Source organism: Manis javanica, chromosome 15, assembly GCF_040802235.1.
Source record: "Manis javanica isolate MJ-LG chromosome 15, MJ_LKY, whole genome shotgun sequence".
Classification (NCBI taxonomy): domain Eukaryota; kingdom Metazoa; phylum Chordata; class Mammalia; order Pholidota; family Manidae; genus Manis; species Manis javanica.
The window spans coordinates 86850829-86864075 of record NC_133170.1 but is presented as its reverse complement, the minus strand read 5'-3'; the positions used below and the strand labels follow the sequence as shown (position 1 = coordinate 86864075).

Here is a 13247-nt window from a genome sequence, read left to right as displayed (position 1 = left end):
CGCTCAGTGGCCTCCCAGTGCCCGGCCGACTCGCGGGCTGCGGCAGCATCGGGGCAGCGCCACGTGCGCGTCACGGCCTCCCCGGCCAGGCCTTCATTCCTCGGCCCCCGCGCTTCCCCTGCCCGCGGCCGCGGCCCCGCACGCCTGCGCGCACTGTCAGGTCCGCTCTCCGGTGCAGCGCGGGGCCGGGCGCGCTCCCATCATCCCCCGCGCCGCGCTGCCTAGCTGGCAGGGCCCGGAGGCGCCTGCGCGGCTTCGGCTCCGCGGATCAAGGCGCAGGCGCAGCCCGGCTGGGAGGCCGTCGTGGGCGCGCAGGGAGCCGGCGCAGGGACGTACGGCGCGGCCGCGCGCGCGCAGGGAGCGTGACTGCGCGACACGGTCCCGCTCGGATCGCTTCGCTCCTCCGCGCGGGCGTAGCCTGACTGGGGCTGAAGGGTCAGTGGGGCGGCGGGAATCCGGGCACCGGCGGGGGCCCCGCCCCTCCGTCCCTTCCCAACCCCCCGTCTGCGGAGAGGCGCCCGCAGCCGCGGCCTGCGTCCCCTGCCCTACCGGCCGCAGCGCCTCGGTTTCTCGGTCCGCGCCGGCGGCTGGGGGCACCTGGAGTCGTTTTCGGGCGGTTCGCGCCGTCTCCGGGGGTCGCGCCGCGCCCACCCTCACGGCGGCCGTTCTCTCCACTTTCCAGGTGACACCTGGGACTCTCGCCCTGGGAGGGAGACGCGGCCGCACCGTCTCTGATCGCAGATCCGCGGGCGCCGCTCGCCGATCCTCGCGCAGCCGCAGGTAGGTCGGCCTCGATGGCGGCAGGGCTTTGTGCGCACATCCCCGCGGTTTCCTGCATGGCGGTTGCGGGAGGGGGCTGCCGTGGTCTTCCTTCCACTTACTGTGACGCTTCGAGCAAGTTGCTGCGCTCCCGGGGCCCCCGGCTCTCCCACGTTCCGGCGGCGGCCCTTGACTTTGCGGAGGCAAACGCGCATGCGCCACGGTGCCCGCTCCTCGGGGAGAGCGCTGTCCAGCCCCGGAGAAGGGCCCGAACCCCCAGGGCCGGGCAGAATGGGGGGAGAGGCGGAGAGGGGTCAGCTGAGGGGTCGGCGTGGGCGGGCCGAAGTTCTCAAAAGTGGTGAGAGACGCAGTTCAGGCCCAAGCTGGGCTGGCCGGGTGACGCAGGACAGCGGCCTCCCCGGGGCCCCAGGGGCACACGGGCATTCTGATGGGCGGCGAGGTGACAGCTAGGGTCCTTGCTAGGGGTGGGAGGTTGGGACTGGGAGGAAGCAGGGGCTTCTGGGCACAGGATAGAGTCTCTCCGGGCAGCCTGGCACTTGACATCGGTTTGGTGGTAGGAACTGGAGTGGAGTTCATGGTTTATTGGTTTTTCAGAGCTGGGTGAGAGATTGGACTGGAGTCAGGAGCGCACTGCGTTCATGCACTGCCTCTTGGGCCAGTGTGGCCAGCAGGTCCCAGAGAACTCTTGTCTTGCATTAGGATGCGAAGGGCTTTCTTGTGGAGGCCTCCCTGAGTAGGGGATGGGGGACGTACCTGAGAGGTTCCAGAACGCTTGGGTGGTGTGGGTAGGTGCTGGCGTCCTTGGCCTCAAGGGCTGCGGGCTATCCTGGAGGTGCTGGGAGGAAATACCAACAGAGCTGTGCCTTGAGGGAGGAACTCACCCTGAGGGACAGCAGATGACCCCAGGAAACTGCAGGAAGTGTGTGCAGGGGGTGGTGCCCCACGTGTGAGCCTGGGGGAGCACTGGGATGTGTGGAGGGAGCTGGGGAGGTGGCACAAGGAGGCTGAAGCAGAAAGTGTCCCACAGAGGCCACAAGTGGACCTCCCTTTGCAGGGAGACTGAGGAAGTGGCCACCTTTGGGCTGGGCAGTGTGAGAGCCCCAGGAAGGGTTCCTTGCCCTGGAAGGGAACTGTGCCTGCTGGTGGGTGTAGCCTCCTTTCCCGCCTCAGGGCTTTCAGGGCTTTTGGGGCTGCTCAGGGTTGGTGACTGCTGCTCTGGAGGTCTTCTTTGCAGGACTGCGGGGTTGTGAGAGAAGACACAGAACGTGTTAAATTTTGGGGCTGAGATGCTGGGCTCTTGACAGGGATGAGGATGCAGGGAGGTGGTGTTTGGGTGGGTATGGCAATGGCATGGCCTGCAGGCTGTGCTCTCAGTGGTGAGGTGAGTCTGTGAAGCATCTGGGGCAGGTTGGGGAGCACAGAATAGTGGGGCTCCAGGCTTCTGTTGGGTATGCAGGTAGCTTCTACCATGCTTCTAGAACTGTGATGTGGAAGGATCCTCCGACATGGTTTGCATACCTAACAGTTGCAGTGCTCGGGTGGCCAGGAACCCCTCAGTGGGCCCTGAAGGGTAGTTTGGAGCCGGCATGGCGATCTGCGGTGGTCAAGCGTGTGCTCTCTGTTGCTGGGTTCGGCTGCCTCCGCCCCTTGCTGGTTGATGTGTGGCTGCAGACAAGGGCCTTCGCTCACCGTCTTTCTCAGGGATGATAAGCACTACCCACATCAGGAGGTCAGTGTTTGGCATGGATGGAACCTTCAGTGAAAGGTCACTGCTATCCTGGCAGGCAGCCAGGCTGTAGAGGGAAGCCTAGGGGGCTCCAGTCTGGACCCACCCCTGTCCTTGTGGGGCTGACGGCGTCCACCATCACACCCCGCCTTGGAGACATCCCAGGCGGCATCTGCCTTGCCCTCCTTCTCACCTCCCAGGCCCGACTCCTGGGCCCTCCGACTCAGAGCTCCTAGCCGGGCACTGGGGCTTGTCTGCTTGCTGCCTCCCGCTGCGCAGTGGCGATGGTCGAGCCTGGTTTCCGCTCTTCTCCGCCTTGTTTTTGGACAGATCACCTCGGATGGTGGCCTGCGTCCAGCAGCCCCACAGCTCCTCCCAGCTCTCCTGAGGCCGCAGTGGTCAGCTCCCCTGACCGTCAGCACTTGCCTGGACCGCCCGGGTTTGCCGCACCCCTCTGTGGCCCATCTCTGTCCTGCTGCGTCCTCTGTGCTGCCTCGGTCCACCCTTGCCTCTGCGCCGGCTCTTTCTCCCCTCTTGCTTGTAGTGGGTGTGGCAGCTCCGCTCCGCTCCCAGCATGCCTCGTGGCCAACGCCTTCAGCAGGGCCCTCACAATCCCGTGCAGGCAGCAGCGAGTTACGCCAACACACACACTTGGCACCAGATGGACTGGGCCTCTCCTGAGGTCACCTATGCCCGCCGTAGCAGACCACTGGATTGAGCAGCCCTGCTGTGGCGACCCTGTGTGTACGCGTATGACCATGGAGCAGAAGAGCAGGGTGAGCGGCGCTTCCGGCAGTAAGCCCACAGAAAGGGGGCCAATGGCTGTGTGCCTTTCTGGCCCACAGCCCCTCAGGGTGATAACCACTGGGCACCAGGCTTGGACCCAGGCACCTTCAATGGCTCCCCATGGATACTGGACTGCTTTTTGGCCCACTTACTACATGTACTTGCACTTTGAGCACTGCCAGGACAACCTCGGCCACATCTGCGAGATCCTTGGGTGCCTGATGGGTCAAGCCCAGGTGTGGGCGGCCCCCGACCTTGACAGGCACCTTGGAGCACTGTGTCTGACGATTATGAGCTCTTTGGCCAGGATCTTGAGGAAGCTAGTCAAGACCTGAGCAGTTATGCTGAGTACCATGCGCAGTGCCCCGCTCCTTTGCCCAGCCTCCAGCCAGCCACCAGTGGCCCTGCAGCTGCCTGCGGCAAGACAGTACTTAGCTGGGTTCCTGGGGGCCCTGGCACTCGACATGGGGACATCCCAGGCCTGCGCCAGCTGCCCCGGCCATTCCTGCTCTTCCTGGTCCCAGCTGCCTGAGCAGCGGCTGGCCACAGAGAGCATCACGGGGCCCACGGCCTTGTCCACGCCTGCGTGTAGCGCTGCTTCTGGTCCGGTGGGGCCTGCCTCCTCCAAGCAAGGAGAAGGGCCCCAAATCTGTCTCTACTTTCACAGTCTGCTGGACCCCTGCCCAGAAAGATCCAGCTCGTCCAGGGGCATCCAGAGCCCCAGAAGACAAAGGAGGAAGGTTTTGAGACGGAGGGAGACCGGCGGCATCCCTAGGTAGTTGGCAGGGCAGCAAACGCCCTGGAAGCCCCAGGAGAGCCACCATCTCCCACTCCCCACCCCACAGCCCTGGATTCTGAGCACAGCCCAGGCAGAGGCGGCAGTGTCTCTGCATGAAGGAGCCTGCCTAGCCAGGGAGCCCCACAGCCCCCTGCCAGGACCGAGTGGCATTGCTGCGTGACTGTGGGCAGAGCATGCCAGGTATTGCCCTGTGCACTTGCCCCAGTGCTGGACAGGAGGGGTGCTTGTTTGAGCTCCACCCCATCTGTGCACAAGTAGCCCTCTTGTCCCCTTCCCTGTAGTCACAGCAGGACATTATTGGCCTCTTCCCTGTGCCCCTCATCGTCCAATTGCCCCCATGGCCAAGGGGCTATCAGTCCCCATCAGATATTTGTATGTCTCTGTAAGCCCCAAAACCATACCCTTTCATCGCTGGTTGGACTGGACTTGATGTGCCACGTCAGCCCTGTTGGGCTCTGGTACCTGAGGGTGTCCCTGCCTTGGCCCCCTTGTCCATCTTGTGCCCTGTGACCTCTGTCCTCTGGTCTGGAATTTAAGGAAGGCTACCGGAAGGAAACAGCCACTTTCATCATTCAGGACGACTGGGATGGTATCTCGAGAGAGAAGGATCCTTCGCTGGGAGTTGGCCAGCAGCCTGGCCATCTGGGGAGTTGGGATGTAAGCTTAGCCAGTCCCGGCTGTACTCCAGGCATTTTCCCATTCTGTATGTGTACATTCTAGTCATACCTGGTTTTCTTCAGAAGTCGGCATGAATTCCTGTGTCTCAGTGCCTTTGCCCGCCAGCTTTCTGCTCTTCTTCAGTCCCTGCCTCCCACCCACTTGTGCACATTGCTGGTTCAGCACCTAAACCCCAGTACTGTAAATGACCCTGAGCCTCTAGGGCAGGGCCTCCATTCCTGGTCTGCTTTAGGTCCATGGTACACAGTCGGTGCTCATTAAATGTATGTTGGATCCACAGCTGAGCCTGTAGTGTGATGGCCACCAACAAGGAGAGCCCTTATTTCATTGGCTGGAGCACTGCCTGCATCAGGAGCAAAGGCTGGTTCCCAGCCGAGCACCCCACGCCAGTGCTGCAGGTGTGCTTGTTTTCAGTGTGGTCTTTGAGGATCTGGTAGAAGGTGTTTGCCTGAATGGGTGGGAATGGAAGGCTTGGGAGCGGAGTGTGACCTTGAGAACTGACTTCCAAGGGCCTCCAGAGGTGAAAGGCAGCCAGAGCAGAGCTGTAAGGCCCCAGGGGCCAGAGGATTGGAATGAAGAAAGACCTGTTCTGCACAAGGATGGGGTTCCTAATAGTGAGTGCTGAGCTCAGAAGTTCCCTCAATCCAGGTTTAACACAGGATGGGTACAGTCACCACTCAGAGGGGCAAGAATTTCAGGCCTCTACAGTTTTACAGTTGTGGAAACAAAACAAGAATACTTTCCTAGAAAGTAGGAAGAAAAAATAAATAGAAATGTGAACTGCAACTAAAACTATTTTAGGAAAAACAGTTTAAAACAAACATCTGGTAAAAATTTTTAAGTAAAATAAATGGGATTATTTTATCTAGTAACTCACTTAAAAAGGCTCTGGGTTCAGATGGTTTTATGTGTGAGTTGTTTTAAGGTACAGATACCTTGTAAGTAAAAGAGCTGCCAATCTTGGAAATAGGTGGAAAGCTGATGTAATTAAAGCAAGATGACATATCACTGTGCTATCCTGATTCTGACCGAATGTGGAAAATGTGGAAAATCCCTGCGTGTTCCAGCCCAGCCCCAGTCACAAGTGCTGCCCCTTCATGCTACTGCTCAAGTCCCAGCACTCTTACAGACCCAGTTTGGGCTGCTCCCTGTCCCGACACTGCCCCTCAGCTATGGCCTGGCCTGCCTGTGGATCTGGTACTGGTGATTGGGAGGGTACTTGTTTCAGATGGCAGGATGGCTCGCAGTAGAACATGTTGCTGCTCTCCAGGACGGATGCCTGGTCACCTTTGACACCCCCACTGTGTTGCTGGCCTTCGCACAGGATGCCTTTCCTGTTTGCATTTCATGGACATGAAGTGAATCCCTGTAACTCAAGATTGTCGTCTTCTCTTCGGGACCCCTGTCCCGTTGTGGCCTTTCTTTCCCCAGACGGCTCCAGCAGGCTCAGGTTGTAATCTGGCCTACCTCTCCTGAGAGCAAGCTCTGCCAGAACAGGCCCAGACGGATTGGGGAGAGACCAGATGACCTTAATTTGGGAAATGCATCCTGTTGTGGTTGGCTTCTTGCCATGAAGCAGGGCCTCAGTGGTGATGGCAGGGCTGCTCATTCCTGGGTGCCCACATGGGTGGAAACGGAGGGTGGGAGGGCTCTGGCCTGCCCTTCACGCAGGCAGTGGGTATGGTGTTGCAAAGTGACAGCTCCTCTCCAGCTAGCACTGTGCCCTGCCTTTGAGTAGATGAGATGACCTAGCTGCTTCCCCCTCTGCTGGAGGAAAGGAACCCAGAGGGCCAAGAGAGGAAGCCCTGCCCCGTGGTGGGAGGAGGGCTCTTGGGTCATGCTCCACACAGGCAGGCTGGAGGTCGGCAGCACTGGGAGGAGGGTGTGCCCCAGAGCAGGCTGAGGTGCTGGGCCTGCCCCCAGGCCATCATGTCTATCCTTCACTTCCCTTGGAAATACCGGGAGATTTTATTTCCTGAAGGCAGGACACAGTGGTCACTATGGGAAGGTTTTTAAAATACTTGTCTCCAAGGAAAATTCCAACACCGGAAGTACTGAGGGTGACGTCCCATGACATACTGAACGTCTTAAAAAGCTGCAGTAGCAAAGGTGCTTGGACATCAGGCGAACGGATGAGCAAAGAATAGAGAACTTTGAAATAAAGCCAGATGAGTACAGGAATTTAGTTCATGCTAAAGGCATTGTTTCAAAATAATGGTGGAAAGCAGATTATTCAATTCAGTAAAAGGAGCTGGAACAACTGCTTAGCCATCTGGAAAATAGTAAAACCAGACATGCACCTCACTGTATACCAGTCTATACTCCAGATGGATTAGATTTCAGCATTTAAAAGAAAATCCTAGAAGTACCACAGGGAAGTAGTGTGAATGTTTTTTTCTGTCCGTGGTCCCAGGACCTTAAAAGTCTCAGCTCTGCAGAATTGCCGAAGGTATGGAGAACCAGGCTTTCTCACACTGTTGGTGAGGGTATCAGATATGACAGTTCACACACACAGCCTTTCTAGGTGTGCACATGCTGACCACTGGCCGACGTGCAGACGGCTGTTGCTCGTCCGCAGTGGGGGTTTTCAGAGCATAGATGGGCTTGGTCGCCCCTCGCCACCTCCACTTCAGGCTGAGGGTCCTCAGTGTCCCCTGACCTCTGTGGGTGGTTTGTCTGCAATGCTCCGTCCTCTTGGCAGTGGGATGGTTCAGTGAGATACCTGGGCCCTAGTGACTGCCTAGCGGGCGTCACTGCATTAATAGCAGAACTGCAAGCAGCCCATGGGCCCAGCAGGAAGGAGCGAGGAAACTAAAGCTGCCACCCCATCCAACTGGTCGGGGTGAGCCTGCGTGCTCCACCCAGGGCAGTTGCTCAGGGGCCCGGCTGGAGAAACCCTGGTGGGTGCACCTCTCCAGAGACATGGAGGCAAGGGAGAGCCTGGGGGGCCATGTGGGGTGCGTGCCGCTCCCTCCCGTTTCTGCGGCTGGAGGAAGCCGAATTCAGAGCGATGGGAGTGTGTGATGCCCCCGTGGGGTGGGCACTCAGCATGGAGGAGAAGCATCCACTCGGGCCGACACCTGATGGCGCAGCCATCGAGTGGGAGTGGCAGGCCTGGGTCCATACCCGTGGGACGAGGCCTGTGTGTGTGCTGGGGCTCTGCGGCTCAGACCGCAGACGTGTGTTGCCCCACAGTCTGGAGGCTGGAAGTCCAAGGGTGAGGCGTTGGCGGGGTCCTCATCCCCCCATGTCCTCACAGTCATCCTCTACACCTGTGTGTCCTAATGTCATGAGGACACCAGCCATTGGGTGCTGAGACAGGCCTTGTGTTTTCACAGCGTGACCTGTTCCTTCCTGACTGACCGAGGACCTGTCTCCCCTTTTCTAGGTGGCACGTGACTGCCAGTATCAGGAGCTGGGTGCCCTGCTCTAGATGGGTGACATGGTCTCTGTTAGGGAGAAACGGTGGGCTTGGGAGGAGCCCCTGGCCTGCAGGTGCCCTGGGCAGCCATTTCTTCCCTCCTGGCCTTGGGGGCACAGAGCTAGGGCTATGGCCTGGGGTGGGTGGTGCCCCTCCCCTTGGCAGGTGCTTCTGTCTCCCCACTGGTGGAGAGGAGTGACGTGGGCTGCTCCCCACCTGAGCCCAGGCTGACTTGGGAGTGACCGGTGCTCAGCCACTCAGGTGCTGACATCCAGATGCTGCCGGGTGGGCGTGCTTGCTGCCTGTCTCCGGGAGCGCCACGTCTCCATCATGCCCTGTTCCCCTTGGTGTTTCTGCACTGCAGCCCAAGTTCTCTAAAAGTGGGCAGCCTGTGAGGCTGGCCAGGCGCCCAACCCAGTCTGGGGCACAGTGGCCTCTCCCTGAGACCCTGTGTTCCTCCCCTGAAAATCAGAGCAAATGGCGTTGGGTCGTGGTGGCCGGGAGGGGAACCCCAGCCAGAGCAGTTGTGCCCTGTGATTCCTCCCCACCCAGGGCCCTCCATGGCGTCCCCCGCAGCCACCTGGTCCCTTCATCATCCCCCCACCCTGGCGGGTTGCTGAACTTGAGGGTTCACTGTCGCCATTCTGCCTTGAACGTGACTGGAAGGCAGCAGGCCCTTAGCCGTGATCGCTGTTCTGGCCCTGCCCTTCCCAGGCTTCCGCCAAGTGCTGCCGGCCGCTGTGTCCATACCTGTGGGACGAAGCCTGTGTGTGTTAGTGCAAGTGTGCACGTGTGGCTGTGTGCCCCCAGATGCATGTGTGCCCAGAACCCCCAGCCCTTTGTGAGTGTGTGGTGCGTCTGTAGGGGCATTATCTGCATGTCTGTGAATGTGGACCAGACCTGGCAGAAGTGGGCCCCGGAGGCTGGCATTGGCTCATGGGACTGGTCACACTTCCTGTGAAACTTAACAAGGTTTTCCGGGTGTCCACCAGGGACAGAAAAGGCCCACAGCCCTTTGCTGGCCAGGCTCCCTCCCCTGCCTGTTAAGTGCCAGGGGCAGGCAGACAGAAACCGCCCAGACTTGGGCTTCTTTCCTGCTATCTTGCTGGGCTCCTTGGACCTGCTTGTGGGGTGACAGTCATCTCAGCTGCAGCTTGAGATGCCCGTCCATGGAGAGACCCCTGAGCTCCTCCCCTGATGTTTCCTCTCGACCACTAGGGCAGCCTGTCCACCAGCCCAGAGGAGCCTGCGACCTGTACCTCAGTTCCCACAGCTTGGAAGGCCCTGCTGGCTTCAGGCGGACTGGTGGTTCACACCTCATGCGCTCCAGCTGTGGGGTTACCAGACACCGCCTGACCTTTGTCTCCACTAGACTCACTCCTGCTGCCCCCGCCTGGCCTGGCCCTGCCAGCTTCGGAGCGTGTGCAGAGTACCCAGCAGGGGCTTGGCCGTGGTGCACCAGGGTCCTTGGGGCGCTGGCAGAAGGACGGTGCTTGCCTCTGCTGGGCACCCATCATACCACTGGGCCTTGACCGCAGTGGAGGATCTGGGTCCTGGGCGCGGCCTCTGCTGCCCCTTCTCCTAAACAGGTGGGGCCTGCCTGGAAGGGGAGCTAAGAGACCTGGGGCGGCCGTGCAGGCACTGTGCGGGGCACTCACTGCAGCTGAAGGGCTTCACAGTGGGCCGCCCAGGAAGCACTGGCAGCCAGCCACCAGGTGCAGGGACTCTGCCCCAGGGAGGTGGTCAGTGCCCGTCGCTGCCCAAGGCAGTGAATCCTGCTCAGGGTGCAGCTTCCATCGAGAAGCCGGGTGTGGCTGAGTGTCTGGGAGCAGAAAGGGTCTGCTTCACAAAGCAAGTGATGGCTTCTCTGGGCTGCAGGGGAGGCTTTAGGCCAAGGGCAGAGGTGGGCGGCCATCGTTCCCCAGGGCCTCAGGGCTGCAGCTCCAGTGCTGAAACCCGGGTCCACAGCTGCCCTGAGTTCTGCTTGGGGGGGCTCACTGGTCTGGGAGAGGCTTTGCCCGAGGGCTGCCTCGGCTGTGCGAGAGGCTCAGAGGGTTCCTGTCAGCCAGGCTCAGGTGCCTCCCGGGCACCCACCAGACAGCCAGCACGGGGCCTTGCTGAGCTGTCAGTCAAGATGGAGGCCCGCCATGTGGCTGCTGTGACACCACTGGGCCTTTGGAGGTGGCCTTATCGCCCTCCCGACACGCACAGTTCCGTCCGTCTCTGGGGAGGTGGGATGGCCGTGTGCACTTGCTGCCCTGGGGAGGCAGGTGCAGGACAGCGCCCACCTCCCCGCTGGGCTCCGAGGCCTGCAGCGTATGCCCCGTCCTCCCCCTCCTAGGCAGGCTGGACGCACTGCATCCCTGGAGCTCCTCCCCGGGATCTGCATCTTTGAAGCCACAGATACTGACAGAGGATTCAATGAATCCAAGGTCACCAGCCGGGTGTTGACAGATGCCCGGCCACGATACTATTTCTGATTTAATAACCGAATGGGAGGCTGGCCCTTGGTAATAATTAGGGCTAATTACTGAGGAGGTGTTGACAGACGGGCTGAGAGGAAACAAACTACCTTTATCCCCGGGCTTAGAGTCAGATTACCAGCCCGGTGCTATCTGCCCCTCAGAAAGTAGATGCTTCAATCACTCACCGAGGCTTCAAAGGGGAGAGGCCTGGACAATGCACGGGCTTACAGAGGGGCGATGAAGTGCGCCTTTGACTCCGAATCGCCCAACGGAGCCCCATGCCAGAAATGGTTTCTTTGTGAAGTTGAGTTCCCCAGGCAGGGCGGGGGCTGCTGTGGGTGCAGACCCAGTTGGCAGCGTGGCCTGTGCCCCCACCCAGTCCTTTCCAGACTGGGCCCAATGGGGGCGGTGCAGTTTCCCTGGGCCTGCGCGGGTGGCTGTGGGGGTCTTGCCATCCCAGCAGGCCTCTTCCCTGCCGTGTCTCGTGGAGTTGCCGCTCCTCCGCAGCTGTCGGGTGGGTCTGGCCTCCGGGAGGGGCTGTGTCGTTGGCCTTAGGGCAGGAACTACCTAGGGGGCCTGGGTGACCCTCACTGGGCTGTGCCCGCCCTGTGTTGTCCAGGGAGCTGATGCCATTGATGGGGTGCTGACCCCCAGGGGCCCCAGTGACTGGGAGGTGATGACTTGGAGAGGGTGCCCCACATTGTAGGCTGTTTTCTGATGTGCTGTGTGTGCACCTGTTGACTCCCCTGGAGCTCCCTGCATTTCTGAGATAATGAGGGCAGCGCCAGACCTCCATTTCCTGGTGTGAAGCAGCAGCCCAGGGAGTTTCCTGGTTTAGACGGCCCAGGCCACTGTCTGTGATGCGGCATTAGGGGCCAGTTGTGGATTACAGGTCTCGCTGTCCTGATCAGGAAGGTGGGAGGGTGGTGAGGCCTTGCTCAGGACAGGCCTGTCCAGAGAGGCCTTCCCGGTTCCCGGTGTAGGCGGAGAGCGCCGCTGCCCCTGGCAGCCTGGAGGGCCAGCCAAGTCAGGCTCTTCCCTCTGGAAGGGCTGTTACTTCAGAGGGGGCGGGTCGGTCGGGCTGGTGCAGAGCGGTGGCCTTCCTGTCCCTGGCCTGCTGCATGTAACCATGGTGAGGACGAGGCCAGTGATAAAAGTCATCAGCTCACTGTAATGGGGTAGTGGGGGGACTTGGTAACGGGGGGAATCTAGTAACCACAGTGTTGCTCATGTAATTGTATATTAATGATACCAAAAATATAAAATAAAAAAAGTCATCAGCTCATTTGCTTAACTGAATACTGACTGTCTTGTGTTGGGGGATCTTGATGAATTTAAATCCATATTATGGCAAAAATAGGATGGTGAGTTATTTCAAGTGGGAGAAGCACTTGATAATTGGCATTAAATCTACTTAAAGTCAACTTATGTAGAATCAGAAATTGGCTCTAAGCCAGAAGAACATAAGCAGAGAACTGGGTTTTCATAATATGTTAGTGGTAAATCAAATGCCATTAATTGTAGCTTGAGAGAAATAGCACAAAAATACGGTGCGGTACACTTTATTTGAAAAATGTCCCCCCAGGAAATGGGGCCGGTGCCCCCACTGGTCTGCAGGAGCGTACCCGAGCTGGTTCCCGTTGCTGTGCCCGGCTCGTGTGGAGTCCTCAGGGCAGGGGGCTGGTGCTCATGAGGCGTCACTGACAAGAGTCCAAACCTTACTCAGATTTCTTGGATCTTTACCTAACGTCCTTTTCCTCTCCCAGGACCTCATCCATCCAGGGAGGTGACCACATTACATTTAGACGTCCTGTCTCCTTGGGCTCCTCTGGGCTGTGACAGGTTCTTACACTCTTGTGTCTACAGCCTTGATAGTTTTGAGGACTCCCAGTCAGGTCTTCTTTGGAGTGTCCCTCAGCTGAGGTTTGTCGCTTCTTTTTCTCATGACAACACTGGGGTTGTGGGTTCCTGGGAGCCAGACCTCAAGCATGAAGTGCCATCTCATCACATTATAACTGGCATGTGCTGTCAACACAACATCACTGTCAGCACTGACCTTGTCACCTGGCTGAGGTAGTGCTTGTCAGGTTTCTGCCTTGTACAGTCACTCGTTGCCCCGGCCTAGCTGTCCCCACATGAAGGAAGTCACAGCCCACACGTGCAGGGTAGGAGTTCTGCTCCACATTCTTGGGTGAGAGCAGCTTCATCAATTTGAAATTCTGCATGGGACATGAGTCTACTACCCCACCTATTTATTTATTTAGTCATTTCTTTGCACCAGTGTGAAGTCATGAATATGTACTATTGATATGATCAAGATCATTACAAAATGGACTTACAGTGCCTTAGCACCGCTTGTGCACCACAGCACGGCCACAGTCCAGATGCGGAAGCGGCTGCACTGCCCTGGAACCCTTCTGCTGCCTGGCGGTAGTCAGCCCCCTGCCCACCCCACTCCCCGCCCCGTCTGCGCGCTCTGCCTACATCTGCCTTTTCCAGAATTCCGTATAACTAGGCTCATACCTCATGTAGCCTTTACTCACCACGATTCTCTGGCAAGCCCTCTGCGTTCCTTTTTTATTGCTCAGGAGT

The 13247-nt window shown here is 59.0% G+C and overlaps 1 protein-coding gene across 6 annotated transcripts in view; it reads left to right on the top strand.

The window, feature by feature from the left end:
* The first annotated feature begins 236 nt into the window (after positions 1 to 236).
* The window catches only part of GNB1L (G protein subunit beta 1 like), a 62623-nt gene continuing 49612 nt past the window's right edge, over positions 237 to 13247 (top strand). The window contains exons 1-3 of one of the 6 annotated variants that reach the window (XM_073223751.1): positions 237 to 435; positions 683 to 780; positions 9409 to 9779. The gene's annotated coding sequence lies outside the window, so the exon portion shown is untranslated. Of the gene's footprint in view, positions 436 to 682; positions 781 to 3959; positions 5168 to 9408; positions 9780 to 13247 lie in introns of all 6 variants that reach the window. The other 5 variants (XM_073223750.1, XM_073223749.1, XM_073223748.1 and 2 more) reach the window with 5 other exon arrangements.